This window comes from Amblyomma mixtum, chromosome 1, assembly GCF_055824585.1.
Source record: "Amblyomma mixtum isolate Tamu chromosome 1, ASM5582458v1, whole genome shotgun sequence".
NCBI lineage: Eukaryota > Metazoa > Arthropoda > Arachnida > Ixodida > Ixodidae > Amblyomma > Amblyomma mixtum.
The window spans coordinates 47,764,381-47,779,042 of record NC_143012.1 but is presented as its reverse complement, the minus strand read 5'-3'; positions in this window follow the sequence as shown (position 1 = coordinate 47,779,042).

The following is a 14,662-nucleotide window of genomic DNA, read 5'->3' as shown; positions in this document are numbered from 1 at the left end:
TCTGCTTGCAAAGGATGTTGGTTTTCCGTCTTGAAGAGGTGAAGCTCCAAGTCCATTTTCACTGGCATTACCCTGAACCACTAGTGGTTTTTACGGGCCATAGTACGGCACTACTGATGCCTTCATCACCATGTCCTTTGTCTGTTGAAAAGCTTTCGGCACCTTATCTATCCATGTCCGTCAAACATCTTTGAAGGTCAGGTGCCCAAGTGGTCGCCTGACTTGGGAAAATTTTGGAAAAAAGGAGAGCTCTCAATTCCTGGATCTCATGTGCGGAAGTCAGAGAGTTGAGCTGGTCGTCTTCCTGGAAGTAACCATGATATTCTACTGTCACCAATGGGCATTCTCCTCTGTACTCCACATAGTGAGATCCAGCACGCTCCCATGGAATGTTTGGCTCGGGGTGGACCTTCAGTGCTTCTTTCTTCGGTGCTGGTGCACTTTTATGGCACGCATCACATGCTGAAATTTGCTCTTCTATCTTGGCATTTATGCCTGGTCAAAAGATGCTGTCAAGTGCACGTCGCAGAGTCGCCTCGATGCCCATTTGGGACACGTGCAGCTTTTCCTTCATCAGCTCTTGAAGTGTCCTTGCAATGACCATCTTTTCTCCGTTGAGTATTGCGCCGTCTTCCATAGCGAGCTGGTGTCAGAATTGAAAGTGCAATCTGATGTCTGCTGGGACATTGCACTTTTCATGTGGCCATCGTCTGAGGATAAGAGTTGTCATCTTCTGGAGGTTGTAATTTTTGATGATGGGTGTTATTTCGTTTCTGCAGTTTCCTTCTGGACAAGAAGGTGGTAGATCGCATTGATGTCTTCGAGCTGTTGATCAGCACAGTCATATGGGACTAAAGCACGATACATTGTGTCAGCAAGAAGTTCCTTTCCTGTGGAATTCCGTCCATGAAACATCCTTGAAGGTCGTTCTCTGACTTGGGAAATTTTTGGAAGAAAACAGAGCTCTCAATTTGCGGGTCTCATGTGCAGAAGTCAGCGAGTTAAGCTGATCGTCTTCCCGGAAGTTACCATGATATTCTACTGTCACCAACGGGCATTCTCCTCTGTACTCCACTATGTCAGATCCAACACGCTTCCATGGAATGTTTGGCTCGGGGTGGACCTTCAGTGCTTCTTTCTTCGGTGCTGGTGCACTTTTGTGGCAAGCATCACATGCTGAAATTTGCTCTTCTATCTTGGCATTTATGCCTGGCCAAAAGATGCTGTCAAGTGCACGTCGCAGAGTCGCCTCGATGCCCATGTGGGACACGTGCAGCTTTTCCTTCATCAGCTGTTGAAGTGTCCTTGCAATGACCATTTTTTTTCCGTTGAGTATTGCGCCGTCTTCCATAACAAGCTGGTGTCAGAATTGAAAGTGCATTCTGGTTTCTACTGAGACATTGCACTTTTCTTGTGGCCATCCACTGAGGATAATGATTGTTATCTTCTGGAGGTTGTGATCGTTGATAGTGGCTGTCGTATCGCTTCTGCGGTTTTATTCCGGACAGGAAGGTCGCTGGTCACACTGATTTCATTGACCTGTTGGGATTCCGTGGAATTCCGTTCAGCAAGAAGAGTATGGCAAGCATTTCTTTTTCTATCTGCACTTACCGCACCTCGCTGGGTGTGAGTGCTCTGCTTGCAAAGGATGTTGGTTTTCCGTCTTGAAGAGGTGAAGCTCCAAGTCCCATTTCACTGGCATTACATTGAACCACTAGTGGTTTCTACGGGCCATGGTACGGCACTAGTGATGCCTTCATCACCAATACCTTTGTCTGTGGAAAGGCTTTGGGCTTCTTATCCATCCATGGCGATGAAACATTATTGAAGGTCAGGTTCCCAAGTGGTTCCCTGACTTGGGAGATTTTCGGAAGAAAATAAGCCAGGTAGTGACCATTCCACAGTAACGTTGCATACGATGGACATGAGTAGGCGTTGGCATATTTTGAATCGCTGTGACCATTTCGGTACCAATGCGTATGCGCCCTCTTCATAGAATGTGACCTAGATATAGCATACCTGAGGAGCGAACTTGTGTTTTCTCTCATTTGAGACGCACACCAGTCTGTGGGCATCTCTGCAGCAGGTTCTCAAGTTCTCATCATGATCACGACGGGCTTAATGTTCGGGAAGCGCACCACTACCTGGAGGAGTTGCGGTTTCAACTTCTTGGATTTCATCATTCGAGCTCCAGATAAAGCCCTGCCTGTATGTAGCCTGTGATCATTGAACTGTCAGGCAAAAGCAAATAATTCGTTACGCACTGTAAGAGGGCTTCCAGAAACGACTGCATCGGCGATCTATGCGAGCACTATTTTCCGCTGCTTATTCAGACAATTGTTGCTGGGAACAAGCGAACCCAATATGCTCTTTTGGTGTGAAGGATTCGGACGCAGCGTATTCATATATAATTTCACAGCTCGCTGGAAGTGGCAATCTCCTCAGGCCATCTGCATGACCCAACATGTCTCCTGTGCTATCTGTAACATTGATTGTGTCAATGCCAACCTGATGACTCATGGCAATTTTTGGATATGGTCTTCCCCGCTTGTATTTTGGAACCCGCTAATGCCAGACATGCCATTGCTGGCTTGTATCTTCACTGTAGTTCCTCTTAGTAGGAGTCAAATATCTTGATGCAAATGCCACTCTTCATTCATTTCCATAACTGGCGACACGTGCTGGGACTACACCTAGACCAAGAGGCTACAGATGATTTAACTTTTGAAGCGAAAAGCTTCACTAGGCTCGTAAACACCGCGCTTCGCGTGTGGGCCACCCCTGGGCACCGCCGTGGCGTGCCCTTGACCCTTTTCGCCACCGCCCTCCGTTCTCCTCCTCACCACTTTACCCTTCGCCGCTGCCGCGTGGCCGCCGCCACAGTCCCAAACGGAGAAGGTTCTTTCGCATGGCGTTGCGATAACGCGTGAGCGGCGGCGGCGTGCATAGAAGGGGCGCAGATATTCGCCATAGGAGGAAAAGAAGAACCAGAAGTGATGGCGAGAGGGATGGCTGCTGCACGCTCGCCTCCTCGCTACCTTTGCCCTTTCGTTGCAGCCGCGTGTTTACCACAGTTGCTACGCATGCGGAAGGAGGGCTAATAACGCGTTTGCCTACACCGTTATCATGGTGCTAATCGTGGTGCTGGCTGTCTGTCTGGCTGGCTGGCTGTCTGGTTGGCTGGCTGTCTGGCTGGCTGACTGTCTGGCTGACGGCTGGCTGTCTGGCTGGCTGTCTGGCTGACTGGCTGGCTGTCTGGCTGGCTGTCTGTCTGTCTGGCTGGCTGTCTGGCTGGCTGGCTGTCTGGCTGACTGGCTGGCTGGCTAGCTGACTGGCTGTCTGGCTTGCTGGCTGGCTATCTGGCTGGCTGGCTGACGGCTGGCTGGCTGTCTGTCTGGCTGGCTTTCTGGCTGGCTGACTGTCTGGCTGGCTGTGTGGCTGGCTGGCTGGCTCTCTGGCTGGCTGGCTGTGTGCTGGCTGGCTGCTGTCTGGCTGGCTGACTGGCTGGCTGTCTGGCTGGCTGACGGCTGGCTGTCTGGCTGACGGCTGGCTGGCTGGCTGGCTGACTGGTTGGCTGTCAGGCTGACGGCTGGCTGGCTGGCTGACTGGCTGACGGCTGGCTATCTGTCTGTCTGGCTGGCTGGCTGTCTGGCTGGCTGACTGTCTGGCTAGCTGGATGGCTGGCTGTCTGGCTGACGGCTGGCTGTCTGTCTGGCTGGCTGACTGGCTGGCTCTCTGGCTGGCTGGCTGACGGCTGGCTGGCTGTCTGGCTGGCTGGCTGGCTGGCTCTCCGGCTGGCTGTCTGGCTGGCTGACGGCTGGCTGTCTGGCTTGCTGGCTGGCTGTCTGGCTTGCTGGCTATCTGGCTGGCTGGCTGTCTGGCTGACGGCTGGCTGGCTGTCTGTCTGTCTGGCTGGCTGGCTGACGGCTGTCTGTCTGTCTGGCTGGCTGTCTGGCTGACTATCTGTCTGGCTGGCTGGCTGTCTGGCTGACTGGCTAGCTGTCTGGCTGGCTGGCTGCCTGGCTGCCTGGCTGTCTGGCTGGCTGACTGGCTGGCCGTCTGGCTGGCTGTCTGGCTGGCTGGCTGTCTGGCTGGCTGTCTGGCTGGCTGGCTCTCTGGCTGTCTGTCTGGTTGGCTGGCCGGCTGGCTGTCTGGCTGGCTTGCTGCCTGACTGGCTTGCTGCCTGGCTGGCTGACGGCTGTCTGGCTGGCTGGCTGGCTGACGGCTGGCTGTCTGCTTGTCTGGCTGGCTGGCTGACGGCTGGCTGTGTGGCTGATGGCTGGCTGGCTGTGTGGCTGGTTGGCTGGCTGGCTGTTTGGCTGGCTGGCTGACGGCTGGCTGGCTGTGTGGCTGACGGCTGGCTGGCTTGATGACGGCTGGCTGACGGCTGGCTGTCTGTCTGTCTGGCTGATGGCTGGCTGGCTGGCTTGCTGATGGGTGGCTGGCTGTCTGGCTGGCTGTCTGGCTGGCTGACGGCTGGCTGGCTGGCTGACGGCTGGCTGTCTGTCTGGCTGGCTGACGGCTGGCTGGCTGGCTTGCTGACGGCTGGCTGGCTGGCTTGCTGACGGCTGGCTGGCTGACGGCTGGCTGTCTGTCTGGCTGGCTGTTTGGCTGGCTGGCTGGCTGACGGCTGGCTGGCTGTCTGTCTGACTGGCTGGCTGGCTGACGGCTGGCTGGCTGTCTGGCTTGCTGTCTGGCTGGCTGGCTGACTGGCTCGCTGGCTGGCTGACTGGCTGGCTGGCTGGCTCTCTGGCTGGCCGGCTGGCTGGCTTGCTGCCTGACTGGCTTGCTGCCTGGCTGGCTGACGGCTGGCTGGCAGGCTGGCTGACGGCTGGATGACGGCTGGCTGGCTGTCTGGCTTGCTGGCTGGCTGTCTGGCTGGCTGTCTGGCTGACTGGCTCGCTGGCTGGCTGACTGGCTGGCTGGCTGTCTGGCTGGCTGGCTCTCTGGCTGGCCGTCTGGCTGGCTTGCTGCCTGACTGGCTTGCTGCCTGGCTGGCTGACGGCTGCCTGGCTGGCTGACGGCTGGCTGTCTGTCTGTCTGGCTGACGGCTGGCTGTCTGGCTGATGGCTGGCTGGCTGACTGGCTAGCTGTCTGGCTGGCTGGCTGACGGCTGGCTGGCTGTGTGGCTGGTTGGCTGGCTGGCTGGCTTGCTGACGGCTGGCTGGCTGTCTGTCTGGCTGATGGCTGGCTGGCTGGCTTGCTGATGGGTGGCTGGCTGTCTGGCTGGCTGACGGCTGGCTGTCTGTCTGGCTGACGGCTGGCTGGCTGACGGCTGGCTGGCTGTCTGGCTGGCTGGCTGACGGCTGGCTGGCTGTCTGGCTTGCTGGCTGACGGCTGGCTGTCTGGCTGGCTGGCTGACGGCTGGCTGGCTGACAGCTGGCTGGCTGTGTGGCTGGCTGACGACTGGCTGTCTGGCTGACGGCTGGCTGGCTGTGTGGCTGGTTGGCTGGCTGGCTGTCTGACGGCTGGCTGGCTGTCTGATGGCTGGCTGGCTGGCTGTCTGGCTGGCTGACGGCTGGCTGTCTGTCTGGCTGGCTGACGGCTGGCTGGCTGGCGGTCTGGCTGACGGCTGGCTGGCTTGCTGACGGCTGGCTGGCTGGCTTGCTGACGGCTGGCTGTCTGTTTGGCTGGCTGGCTGGCTGCCTGGATGGCTGGCTGGCTGGCTGACGGCTGGCTGGCTGATGGCTGGCTGGCTGGCTCACGGCTGGCTGGCTGACAGCTGTCTGGCTGGCTGACGGCTGGCTGGCTGTCCGGCTGACGGCTGGCTGTCTGTCTGTCTGGCTGGCTGTTTGGCTGGCTGGCTGGCTGACGGCTGGCTGGCTGGCTGGCTCTGTCTGGCAGGCAGGCTGGCTGGCTGGATGTCTGGCCGGCTGGCTGGCTGTCTGGGTGGCTGGCTATCTGGCTGGCTCTCTGGCTGTCAGGCTGGCTGTCAGGCTGGCTCTCTGGCTGGCAGGCAGGCTGGCTGGATGTCTGGCCGGCTGGCTGGCTGTCTGGCTGGGTGGCTGGCTATCTGGCTGGCTGTCAGGCTGGCTCTCTGGCTGGCTGTCTGGTTGGCTGGCTGTCAGGCTGGCTCTCTGGCTGGCAGGCAGGCTGGCTGGTTGGCTGGCTGGATGTCTGGCTGGCTGTCTGGCTGGCTGGGTGGCTGGCTATCTGGCTGGCTGTCTGGCTGGCCCTCTGGCTGGTTGGCTGGATGTCTGGCCGGCTGGCTGGCTGGGTGGCTGGCTATCTGGCTGGCTCTCTGGCTGGCTGGTTGGCTGGATGTCTGGCCGGCTGGCTGGCTCTCTGGCTGGCTGGTTGGCTGGCAGTCTGGCTGGCTATCTGGCTGGCTGGCTCTCTGGCTGGTTGGCTGGCAGTCTGGCTGGCTATCTGACTGGCTGGCTCTCTGGCTGGCAGTCTGGCTGGCTGTCTGGCTGGCTCTCTGGCTGGCTATCTGGCTGGCTGGCAGGCTGGTTGGCTGGCAGTCTGGCTGGCTGGCTCTCTGGCTGGCAGGCTGGTTGGCTGGCTGGTTGGCTGGATGTCTGGGTGGCTGTCAGGCTGGCTCTCAGGCTGGCTGGCTGTCAGGCTGGCTCTCTGGCTGGCAGGCAGGCTGGCTGGCTGGTTGGCTGGATGTCTGGCCGGCTGTCTGGCTGGCTGGCTATCTCGTTGGCTGTCAGGCTGGCTGGCTGGTTGGCTGGCTGTCAGGCTGGCTCTCTGGCTGGCAGGCAGGCTGGCTGGTTGGCTGGATGTCTGGCCGGCTGGCTGGTAGGCTGGCTGGCTGTCAGGCTGGCTCTCTGGCTGGCAGGCAGGCTGGCTGGTTGGCTGGATGTCTGGCCGGCTGTCTGGCTGGCTGTCAGGCTGGCTCTGTGGCTGGCAGGCAGGCTGTCTGGCTGGTTGGCTGGCTGTCTTTCTGGCTAGCTGGCTGTCTGTCTGGCTCTCTGGCTGGGTGTCTGGCTGGCTGGCTGTCTCTCTGGCTAGCTGGCTGGCTGACTGACTGGCTGGCTGGCTGGCTGGCTGTCTGGCTGGCTGGCTGACTGTCTGGCTGGCTGTCTTTCTGGATATGTGGTTATGGCACATTCATGGCTGCCTCCACATTCTTCCGTTTAGGTGCAAGGCATTGTTTGTCTAATAACATGACAAAGAACATCCACTTCATTTACGAAGGAGTGGCATTTCTCACACTTCACATTCATATGAACGCTGTCTACTTCATCAAGATCTCTCTTCAAAGTCTTGATGATTTTCTTTGCATCATCAATGGTTCATCCAATAAGGTGAATGGCATGCCAAATTACTTTTGCATTTGAACAACATTCTCTGCCCCGCAGAAATATGGCCTGAGTGGAAACTTCAAATGGTCGCCATATGTACTGAGAAAAGGCCCATACATGTATTAATCGCTACAAACTTGACGTTTTGCACATCAAGAGGAATAGGGTGATATGCATCTCGCAGATCCTGCTTTGTAAGCTTTTCTCCATCAGATAATGCAGCCAACAACTTTTCAGCATACAGATCGAAATAAATCTCTAAAATGGCAGCAGGATGCACGGTTGCTATGGAATTCCCACTGGTCACCGCGCGCCCTCATCATCTTACAGAACATCACTGGCAGTGGAAAATTCTCCCAATACTCCAAATAAGCTGGGTAATGCATTGTTTTTCCAACAATGACCTCTGTGCGTCCAATAGTCGGCATGTCACCTTTCACGTCGCTATTGTGTCACAATCCTTCGTGGAAGGGTGCTGCAGAGACACTACAGTATAAAAACAGCACTCAAGACCAACAACTCATTTCGTGGCTACTTCAAAAGCCAAGGCTCCCTCAGACTGTTTAGTGAACAATGCATGCATCGCTGTCCGTGGAGGGCACTAGCAGGAAGCGGATGCTTCCTGAATAATGTTAGGTTTGACTTTGGACATGCATTCCAAATCAGCATCATAGTCACCACAGTAGCATTCATTCGATCCAATCAGTAATCTTCGCTCATGCTGCATTGACCTTTAACCTGCTCATCGTCCGACGACTATATTGCAGTTTACCCGGCATGAAAGCGTTTGTTGTTCCTGTTACTGTTGACTCATTTGGTTACGAGGAACTATGCTGCTTAGGCGTTGTACCGTCTAAGGTTCGTCCGTTACGGTAATTCTGAGTTTTCAGGTAATCTCTGGTGTGTCACCGCGATGGTCGGGGGCTACACCGGGTGAGTCCTCATTTTTTACGTTTTCGCTTTCCAATGCTTCCCTGGCGTGTCATGGTGATGTTCGGGGGCTGCGCCGAATGACTCTTAATTTCTCACATCTTCCTTTCCACCACCTCCCCCGGGGGTTAGCATGCTGATTGGAGCACTGCAGTGGGTGAGCCATATTTCATGTTGGTTTTTTTATTTAAATCCACTCCCCTGGGCGGGATCATCGTGTTCTGGATTAGCGCCGGGTCAGTCCTCTTCCTTCATGTTAATTTTGCATTTTCGACCCGCTCCCTTGCATGGCACAATATTGATGGGGCACTCCGGATAGTAAGTGTTTTCTTTTGATTTTAATTTGAGCCATTCCCCGGTGCTTCGTAAACCAAATGCGAAGTCTTCATCCTTAACGTCAATGTTTTACTTCAGCGCCAATCCACGGAGCGTCTTCATGGTGTTCCTGCACATCAAAAACTGGCATCACATGCTTTCAAATGCTGGAATCGCGTTTTGGTAAAGCAGGGGAACACCATCAACAGATGGCTGTTACTTTCATGTCTTCTTCAAGAGGATTTTCAATCATCGAGCTGTGGATTTCGCCACGCCATTCTATCTCGGATAGGTTGGGCTTCACGAGAAATGCTCGAAGTCCCACTGCGCTTCAAAGTTGCTGAATGCCTCACTGTAGTATTGTTGGCCGTTATCTCTGAAAGGAAGGCTTGGAACGCCATGTCTTGAAAGAGAGCTCTCAATTTGTGGATCTCATGTGCACAAGTCAGTGAGTTAAGCTGGTCGTCTTCCCGGAAGTTAGCATGGCATTCTGCTGTCACCAACGGGCATTCTCCTCTGTACTTCAGAGTCTGAGCTCCAACGGGGTACCAAGGCAAGCTTGGCTGCGGGCAGACCTTCAGTGCCTCTTTCTCCTGAGCTGATGCATCTTTTTGCCAAGCATCGCGAGCTGAAATTTGCTCTCCTATCTTGGCGTTCACACCTGTCGAAAAGGTGCTGTCACGTACATGTCGCAGAGTCCTCTCGATGCCCATGTGGGACACGTGGAGCTTTTCCTTCGTCAGTTGTTTGGAGCCTCCTTGCTATGCCTATTTTTTCTCCGTTGAGTATAGCGCCGTCTTCCAGAGCAAGCTGGTGTCAGAATTGAAAGTTCACTCTGATTTCAGCTGGGACGTTGCACTTTTCTTGTGGCCATCGTCTGAGGATAAGGGTTGTCATCTTCTGGAGGTTGTGATCATTGATGGTGGCTGTCGTATCGTTTCTGCGGTCTTCTTCCGGACAAGAAGGTGGCTGATCGCAATGATACCTTCCACCTGTTGATCAGCACAGTCATATGGGACTAAAGCACGATACATTGTGTCAGCAAGAAGTTCCTTTCCTGTGGAATTCCGTTCAGCGAGAAGAGTGTGGCAAGCATTTCTTTTTCATTTGCACTTACCGCACCTCGCTGGGTGTGAGTGCTCTGCTTGCAAAGAATGTTGGTTTTCCGTCTTGAAGAGGTGAAGCTCCGAGTCCATTTTCACTGGCATTACACTGAACCACTAGTGGTTTTTACGGGCCATAGTACGACACTACTGATGCCTTCATCACCATGTCCTTTGTCTGTTGAAAAGCTTTGGGCACCTTATCTATCCATGTCCGTCAAACATCTCTGAAGGTCAGGTTCCCAAGTGGTCTCCTGACTTGGGAAATTTTCAGGAGAAAAGAGAGCTCTCAATTTGTGCACCTCATGTGCAGAAGTCAGCAAGTCAAGCTCATCGTCTTCCCGGGAGTTACCATGATATTCTACTGTCACCAACGGGCATTCTCCTCTGTACAACACAATGTGAGATCCAACACGCTCCCATGGAAAGTTTGGCTCGGGGTGGACTTTCAGTGCTTCTTTCATTGGTGCTGGTGCACTTTTGTGGCAAGCATCACATGCTGAAATTTGCTCTTCTATCTTAGCGTTTATGCCTGGCCAAGAGATGCTGTCAAGTGCACGTCGCAGAGTCCCCTCGATGCCCATGTGGGACACGTGCAGTCTTTCCTTCATCAGATGTTGAGGTGTCCTTGCAATGACCATTTTTTCTCCATTGAGTACTGCTCCGTCTTCCATAGCAAGCTGGTGTCAGAATTGAAAGTGCACTCTGATTTCTCCTGCGACATTGCACTTTTCTTGTGGCCATCCACTGAGGATAAGCATTGTCATCTTCTGGAGGCTGTGATTGTTGATGGCGGCTGTCGTATCGCTTCTGCAGTTTCATTCTGGACAGGAAGGTGGCTGCTGGCACTGACGTCTTTGACCTGTTGATCACCACAGTCATATGGGACTAAAGCACGATATGTTGTGTCATGAAGAAGTTTCTTTCATGCGGAATTCCGTCCAGCAAGAAGAGTGCCGCGAGAATTTATTTTTCTATTTGCACTTACCGCACCTCGCTGGGTGTGAGTGCTCTCTGTCTTGAAGAGGTGGTGCCCCAAGTCCATTTTGACTGGCAATACACTGAACCAGTACTGGTTTCTACCGGCCATAGTACGGCACTACTGATGCCTTCATCACCAAGTGTCTTTTTCTGCAGAAAGGCTTTGGGCACCTTATCCATCCATGTCCATGAAACATCTTTGAAGGTCAGGTTCCCATGTGGTTCCCTGACTCTGGAGATTTTCAGAAGAAAATGTGCCAGGTAGTGACCACTCCACAGTAATGCTGCACATGATGGACATCAGTAGGGGCTTCTGTAGGCGCCCTCTTGATAGGATGTGACCTAAATATGTCATGCTTGATGAACGAACTTGTGTTTTCTCTCATTTGAGATGCACACCAGTCTGCTGGCATTTCTGCAGCACGTTCTCGAAGTTCTCGTCGTGATCACGGCGGGCTTGATAACCGGCAAGAGCTCGACTACCCGGAGGAGTTGTGGTGGCAACATCTCGGATTTCATCATTCGAGCTCTGCATAAAGCCCTCTCCATATGCAGCCTCTAGTCGTCGAAGTGGGGGGTAAAAGCAATAACTCATTACCCGCTGCAAGAGGGCCTCAGAAATGCTGCAGCATGCAAACAGTGCTCTACTTCAAAACCCAAGGCGCCTTCAGACTGTTTACTGAACCACACAAGGCTGTCCGTGGAGGGCACTGGCAGGAAGCGGAGGCTTCCTGAATCAGATTAGGTTTGACTTTCGACATCCATTCCAGCTCAGCACCGTAGCATTTTTTCGCTCCAAAAAGTAATCTTCGCACATCCAGCATTGACCTTTAGCCTGCTCTCCGTCCGACGACTATACTGGGGTTTACCCGCATGAGTTGTTCCTGTTACTTTTGACTCATTTGATTGCGAGGAGTTACGCTGCTGAGGCATTGTACCGTCTATGTTTTCATCCATTACGGTAATTCTGAGTTTTCAGGTACTCTCCGGCGTGTCTTCGTGATGTTCAGGGGCTACCATGGGTGAGTCCTCATTTTTCACTTTTTCACATTCCACTACTTCCCCGGCGGGTCAACATGGTCATCGGAGTGCTGCAGCGGGTGAGCTAAATTCATGTTGGTTGTTACTTTAGATCCGCACCCCTGGGCGCCATCATCGTGTTCTGGCTCAGCGCTGGGTGAGTCCTCTTCCTTCATGTTAATTTTTCATTTTCGACCTGCTGCCTTGCATGGCACAATAGTGATGGGGCACTCCGGATTGTAAGTGTTTTCTTTTGATTTTAATTTGAGCCATTCCCCGGTGCTTCGTAATCCAAATGGGAAGTCTTCATCCTTAACGTCAATGTTTTACTTTAGCGCCACTCTACGGAGCGTCTTCGTGGTATTCCTGCGCATCGAAAACTGGCATCACATGCTTTCAAATGCTGGAATGGCGTTTTGGTAAAGCAGAGGAACACCATCTACAGATGGCTGTTACTTTCATGTCTTCTTCAAGAGGATTTTCAATCATCGAGCTGTGGATTTCGCCACGCCATTCTATGTCGGATAGGTTGGGCTTCACGAGAAATGCTTGAAGTCCCACTGCGCTTCAATGTTGCTGAATGCCTCATTAGAGTATTGCTGACCGGAAGACTTGGAACGCCATGTCTTGAAAGAGAGCTCTCAATTTGTGGATCTCATGTGCAGAAGTCAGTGAGTTAAGCTGGTCGTCTTCCCGGAAGTTACCATGGCATTCTGCTGTCACCAACGGGCATTCTCCTCTGTACTTCAGAGTCTGAGCTCCAACGGGGTCCCAAGGCAAGCTTGGCTGTGGGCAGACCTTCAGTGCCTCTTTCTCCTGAGCTGATGCATCTTTTTGCCAAGCATCGCGAGCTGAAATTTGCTCTCCTATCTTGGCGTTCACACCTGTCGAAAAGGTGCTGCCACGTACATGTCGCAGAGTCCTCTCGATGCCCATGTGAGACACGTGGAGCTTTTCCTTCGTCAGCTGTTTGGAGCCTCCTTGCTATGCCTATTTTTTCTCCGTTCAGTATAGCGCCGTCTTCCATAGCAAGCTGGTGTCAGAATTGAAAGTGCATTCTGAATTCTGCTGGGACATTGCACTTTTCTTGTGGCCATCGTCTGAGGATAAGGGTTGTCATCCTCTGGAGGTTGTGATCTTCTATGGTGACTGTCATATCGTTTCTGCAGTTTAGTGGCTGATCGTATTGATGCTTTCCACCTATTGATGAGCACAGCCATATCGAACTAATGCACGAGACAATGTGTCAGCAAGAAGTTCCCTTCCTTGGGCATTTCCTTTCAGCGAGAGGACTATGGCGAGCATTTCTTTTTCTATTTTCACTTAACGCACCTCGCTGGGTGTGAGTGCTCTGCTTGCAAGGGTAGTTTTCTCTTAGTAGAAGGCAAAGATCTTGACGGAAATGCCACTGTTTGTTCATTTCCACCATTTGCAGTGTGTGTTGGGTCTGCAGGTATGCTAAAAGGCGACACATCAACCGCAGGAATAATTTTTTTTTGTTTCTTGATGCCACAGTGTGGCAGCGGCACCTACTAGCTTCTCGCATTCAGTGTAAAATCTTTGTGCTTTCTTATGCCCAGGACTTACCGTTCAACGCTAGCTTATGAAGACGACGTGGATTAGTCGAGTTGGTGAGCAAAAAGCTGCCGTAAAAGTTAAAAAGACCAGGGTCGCTTTATAGCTTCTGGAGATTTTGCTCAGCTGGTGCATTGATGGTTTCCTCGACTTTCTTCGGTACAGGTGGAAGGAATTGTTTGGATAATGATTTGAAGAGTATCCACTTCTTTTGCGAAGAACTGGCATTTCTCATACTTCACAGTCCGATCAACGCTGTGTACTTTATCAAGATCTCCCTTGAGAGTCTTGATGATGTTTTTCCATCATCGACGGTTCTTCCAATACGTAGAATGACATGCCTAATTAGAACAACACTCTCTGCCACGCTAAAATATGGCGTGAGCAGAAACTTCAAATGGTCGCCATGTGTACTGAAGAAAGGCCCATATATGTGTTAATCGCAACGAACTGGAGGCTCTCCACATCAAGAGAAATTGGCAGATATGCATCTCGCAAATACAGCATTGTAAACTTTTCTCCGCAAGATAATGCAGCCCACAACTCTTCAGCACACGGAACGAGGTAAGTCTCTAAAAGGGCATCGGGATGCACGGTCGCCATGGAATCTCCACAAGTGGGCACACGCCCTCATCTTCTCGCAGGACATCACTGGCAGTGGAAAATTCTCTCATCTGCTCCACATAAGCTGGTTACTGCTCCGTTTTTCGATCAATGACCTCGGCATGTCCGTAAGTTGGCATTTCACCTTTCACATCGCCACTGTCTTACAATCCTTCGTGGAAGGGTGGTGCAGACGCTACCGTATGAAAACAGCGCTCAAGACCAACTGCTCCTTTATTGGCTACTTCAAAACCCAGGGCTCCCCCAGACTGTTTACTGAACCCCACAAGACTGTCTGTAGAGGGCACTGGCAGGAAGCAAAGGCTTTTTGAATCAAGTTAGTTTTTCGACGTGCTTTCTAGCTCAGCATCATAACAATCATTCACTACAAGAGGTAATCTTCCTTCATGGAGCGTTGACTTTTAGCCTGCTCTACATCCGTCAACTGTATTGTGGTCCACCCGGCAAGAAAGCCTTCGTCGTTCCTGTTACTTTTGAGTGGTATGGTTGCAAGGCATTGTGCTGCTGAGGCGTTGTACCGTGCAAGTCTTTGTCCATTACAATAAGTTTTAGTTTCAGGTACTCTCTGAAACGTCATCGTTATGTTCGGAGGCTCCACCGGGTGAATCCTCATTTTTCACGTCTTTCACTTTCCACCACCCCTCCGGCAGGTTAATGTGGCGATCAGAACACTGCAGCGGGCAAGCCGCCTGTCATGCTAATTTTTCATTTCGATCCACTCCCCTAGGCGTCAACATTGTGTTCAAGCTCAGTGCCAGGTAAGTGTTCGTCCTTCACGTTACTTCGACCCGCTTTCTCGCACGTCACTGTGGTGATGGGGCACTGCGGAAGGTAAGTCTTCTCTTTGGATTTTAATTTGAACCG